This window comes from Saccopteryx bilineata, chromosome 5 (genome assembly GCF_036850765.1).
Source record: "Saccopteryx bilineata isolate mSacBil1 chromosome 5, mSacBil1_pri_phased_curated, whole genome shotgun sequence".
Lineage (NCBI taxonomy): Eukaryota > Metazoa > Chordata > Mammalia > Chiroptera > Emballonuridae > Saccopteryx > Saccopteryx bilineata.
Genome location: NC_089494.1, coordinates 142,719,205 through 142,724,723, shown reverse-complemented (window position 1 = coordinate 142,724,723; position 5,519 = coordinate 142,719,205).

Below are 5,519 nucleotides of genomic sequence, written 5' to 3'. Positions count from 1 at the left end.
GAGAACCAAGATAGTCAAGTATGTGAGTCCCAGTCCTGCCCAAGAACAAGAAGCACCAAAGTCTGAGGGCAGGGAAGATGAATGTCCCAATTCAGAGAGGTCCTCTCTCTGCCTTTTGGTTCTATTCAGGCCCTCAATGGATTGGATGATGCTCTCCCACATTGGTGAGGGGTATCTTTCTTGCTCAATCTACTGATTCAAATGCTAATCTCCCCTTGAAGCACCCACTCAGATATACCCAGAAATAACATTTTACCAGCTATCTATGCATCCCTAAACCCAGTCAAATAGACACATAAAATTAAGCATTACATAGTTCTCAAGCATAACCAATAAAACACAGGGAGTAGAGGTTTTTTTTTTAAAGATTTAGCACTGTGTAAATAATCACAAAAATAAAAAGTTCTTTCAGAGGTAACAGGGGATCCATGTACAATTCAACAGGTGATCTCAGTGGACACACGGTGCCAAGGGCTCCCCTTTGTCAAGACCAGAAGAGTTTATTATTATTTATTCAGAGAGGAAAAAAATCTCTTTATGAGCTAAAGAACCAAATACAACTGTATGACAATCTAAGAGAATTATTTTTTTCCCTTCATGCAAGCTTCATCTTGCTACCATATTTCCTTGCCCTAGTAAATAATGTTTCAACTTTTTTTTCTATTAAGAGCATCAATAACAGAAATGCAGAGACTCAAGTTGAATCAAGAGGCCCAACTCAGAGTCAAAAGATTTTCATTTCTGAGAACCCTTGCATTTTAAATAAAGTAGAGGCTTTTTTTTGTTTTTTATTTTTGTTTGTTTACTTTTTGTATTTTTCCAAAGTTAGAAGCAGGGAGGCACTCAGACAGACTCCCACATATGCTGGACAGGGATCCACCTGGCATACCCAACAGGGGGCAATGCTCTGCCCATCTGGGGCATTGCTTCGTTGTGGCGGGAGCCATTCTAGTGCCTGAGGCGGAGGCCATGGAGCCATCCTCAGTGCCCGGGCCAACTTTGCTCCAATGGAGCCTCGGCTGCGGGAGGGGAAGAGAGACAGAGAGGAAGGAGAGGGGGAGGGGTGGAGAAGCAGATGGGCACTTCTCCTGTGTGCTGTGGTCGGGAATTGAAACGCGGGACTTGCACACACCCGGCTGATGCTCTACCGCTGAGCCAACCCACCAGGGCTGGAATAGAGGCATTTTAAATCCTTTGTCTAAGGTCACAGGACATAATGAATAAATATTTTTGTAAAATTAATAATTTGAAGGATTTTGCTTGAAGTTGAACGCTAGCTTCTACATCAGATTAACAGTAAGCATTCTAACAATAATAAAATAAATGTCTCAACTTATAATTGACTCTTAACTGCTTCACGGAACATAGAGAGACTGTCAAAGTCCATGTCATCACGTCATCAATGTAAAAGTCGGGTTATATAAAAAGGTCCCTGCAGCAAACATTTACATTTAGATTTATGCACACAATTTAGTTATTTTGGATGGGAAACCTTGATGCAATGACTTCTTTTTCATAAAGATATGAAAAAAAAATCCAGACCCACAGGTCTCTTGAATTATCAAGTACTTTGAAAATAAGAATTTTGCCCTGGCTGGTTGGCTCAGCGGTAGAGCGTCGGCCTGGCGTGCGGGGGACCAGGGTTCGATTCCCGGCCAGGGCACATAGAAGAAGTGCCCATTTGCTTCTCCACCCCCCCCTTCCTCTCTGTCTCTCTCTTCCCCTCCTGCAGCCAAGGCTCCATTGGAGCAAAGATGGCCCGGGCGCTGGGGATGACTCCTTGGCCTCTGCCCCAGGCGCTAGAGTGGCTCTGGTCGCGGCAGAGTGACGCCCCGGAGGGGCAGAGCATCGCCCCCTGGTGGGCAGAGCGTTGCCCCTGGTGGGTGTGCCGGGTGGATCCCGGTCTGGCGCATGCGGGAGTCTGTCTGACTGTCTCTCCCTGTTTCCACCTTCAGAAAAGTACAAAAAAGGAAAAAAAAAATAAGAATTTCGTCAATGCAATTCGCTTTTACTGTTCTGGAATTGCAGTTGTGAAACTGGCACAGGATAGACAAAGAGAACAATGGGATAGAGCTGAAAGCCCATACGTCTGTGGCCAACTGATGTTTGACAAAGGTACCAAGACAGTTCAGAAGGGAAAAAATTAATCTTTTCAACAAATGGTTCTGGTACAACTACATCTCCACGTGCCAAAGAATGAATTTGGATCCCTAACTTGCTCATCACACAAAAATTAACTCCAAATGGCTCTAAATGTAAGAGCTAAAATCATAAAACTGTTAGAAAAATTACATGTTTTAATTTTTGTCACCTTGGATTAGGTGATAATCTTTTAAAAATAAGTTCAGGCAACAACAAAAATAGATAAATTTCATGTGATCAAAATTAAAAACTTTTGTGCTTCAAAGAAGCCTATAAAGAAAGAGGGGTGGTGGAGAAAGAAAATAACCCACAGAATGAGAGAAAATATTTACAAGTTGTATATCAGATAACATCTGGAAAATATAAAGCACTCTTATAATGTAATAATAAAAATAAAAACCCATCTGATTGGGGGGTGGTGCAGTGGATAGAGCGTCGGACTGGAATGCAGAGGACACAGGTTCAAGACCCCGAGGTGGTCAGCTTGAGCATGGGCTCATCTGGTTTGAGCAAAGTTCACCAGCTTGGACCCAAGGTCACTGGCTCGAGCAAGGGGTTACTCGGTCTGCTGAAGGCCCACGGTCAAGGCACATATGAGAAAGCAATCAATGAACAATTAAGGTGTTGCAACAAAAAACTAATGATTGATGCTTCTCACCTTTCTCCGTTCCTGTCTGTCCCTATCTATCCCTCTCTCTGACTCTCTCTCTGTCTCTGTAAAAAAATAAAATAAATAAATATAACCCAATTTAAAAATGAATAAAGGATTTGAAGACATTCTTACAAAGAAGATATACAAATGCCCGACAGACATATGAAGAACTGCTTGATATCACCAGCCATTAGGGAAATGCAAATCAAACCACAATGAGATATGATTTCACATCTATAAGGATGGCAATCATAAAAAGGATGGACATTAACAGGTGTTGACTAGGATGAGGAGAAAATGGAACTCTTATACATTACTAGTGAGAATGTAGAATGATACAGCCACTTTGGAAAACAGTTTGAAAGTCACTCAAAATGTTATTACATGACTCAGCAATTTCACTTCTTGACAATTAAAAACATAAGACAACATAAAAAATTGTGCAACAATGTTCATAGCAACTTTATTCATACTAGCCAAAAATAAAAACAACTTAGCCTATCAATTGATGAACTGATAAACAAAATGTGCTATGTTTAATTAATGAAATATGATTTAACCATAAAAAAGAATGACGTACTAACACATACTGTACGATGAATGAACCATGAAAACTTTATGCTAAATTTTATTTGTATGCTAAGGGAAGGAAGCCAAATACAAAAGGCTGCATCTTGTATGATTCTATTTATATGAAATGTCTAGAATAAGCAAATCTACAAAGACATAAAGCAGAAGGTCAGCCTGGAGGACAGGGGACTTGGAGGGTAACAGCTAATGAGGTTTGGGGTGGGGAGGTGTTAGTTTTGGAATTAGATAGGATGATTGCATAACTTGTAAATACAATGAATGGTATACTTGATAAGGTGAACTTTATTATATGTGAATTATATCTCAATAAAAATATGTAAATAAAAACAGAAAGCATAACTGTACCTTTGAATAGTTCACTAGTGTGGAAATGAAGATGCAGAGAATTAGCTAAATTGCCCTAAGAAAACAGAGCCTGCATTCTGATTTGCAAATCTGTGTATTTTAATCAACTATTCTCCACTGTAACTAGCTGGATCTAATCCAACTCCCATGATGAAATTCACCTGGTTTCCAATTAATTATTGAAATTTAATGACAAAAATGGCAGGAAACATTTCCTTACTTACTCACTATATCAAATCCAGTGACTTGATATCTAAATCGACATTTGTGGCATCGGTTTATTTAGGACTCACTTTTAAGTTCATACACATTGACAGAATACTGAGCGTGTTCGCAGCACTGTGCACATTGCTGAATATGTAGAACTCAAGCTCAGAAAGTTAGGGAACTAGAAATATAGATTGAGAGATCATGGGTCGATTTGTACCGATTAGAGTTCTCCTATTCGGTGAAATTGCTCAGGAGGAGCAGGCAGACAGAAGAGAGGAATCAGAAGGGAACTCGGAGAACAGATGGTTCAGCACCATCAGAAATCACTCTGCTAGTGACAGGCACTAATAAGAAGTGGTTACTGAATGATAGACAGGAGAAAGTTATCCTACCTGATATAAAACCTTGTATCTTATCACATTACAATGTTATTATTTGTCTACATGACTGCCTCCCTTATTCCCCGCACTCCTCAGGTCTCTGCTGTTCTCACTGCAGAAATGTAATTAGAGAAGTCACCAGGACACTCTAAATCATCAGGTTCCATGGACTTTCTCCACTCCTCCTCCTTTATCACTACATTGCATTTGATACTGTGAAAAGATCATTGCCTTATTTTTTCTTAATGTGAGCATAAAAATGGCGTTCCTCGTCTGGCGGCCCAGAAGAGGTGTCTCCTAGGCACTGCATGGCACCCCCCTTCCACAGGTGCTCCTCACCCTCCAGCTGCCTCCACTGCAGAATGAAGCTCCTTCAAAGTTCTTCATGATGCCCCTAGAAAGCTCCACAGTAGTTTCCCTAGGGGGGGGGCTCCACCACAGAAAAAAAACAAAACAGGATGTTTATAGAACAGAAAAATTGTAGGGGAAGAGCCATGACCTCACCCAAACACATTGCCTTACTTACACATGCTGATAACATTCCTCCTGGTCCCTTGCAAGATCCACTTCCCCTACTGACTCTAACCATGAGTGTCTTCTTGTCTGCACTCAGCCTGGGCCATGTCATATGCTTGCATGTTGTCAACTCTGATCTATATATAGATAATTTATCAATTTATTTTTTTTTCTTCAGACCTGCTCCCAAGGCCCAAGGCCATATATTCATCTTGTCTTTATCAACATCTCAAATTCAATATGCTGAGTAAGGAACTTATTTTCCTTGTTTTGTTTTGTTTTGTATTTTTCTGAAGTTGGAAACGGGGAGGCAGTCAGACAGACTCCCGCATGTGCCCGACTGGGATCCACCCGGCACGCCCACCAGGGGGCGATGCTCTGCCCATCTGGGATGTTGCTCTGTTGCGACCAGAGCCATTCTAGTGCCTGAGGCAGAGGCCACAGAACCTTCCTCAGCGCCTGGGCCAACTTTGCTCCAGTGGAGCCTTGGCTGCGGGAGGGGAAGAGAGAGACAAAGAGCAAGGAGAGGGGGAGGAGTGGAGAAGCAGATGGGTGCTTCTCCTGTGTGCCCTGGCCGGGAATCAAACCCAGGACTCCTGCACGCCAGGCCGATGCTCTACCACCGAGCCAACCGGCCAGGGCCTAACCCAACTTTAAAATCTAAGGATCATTCAATCTTTTTA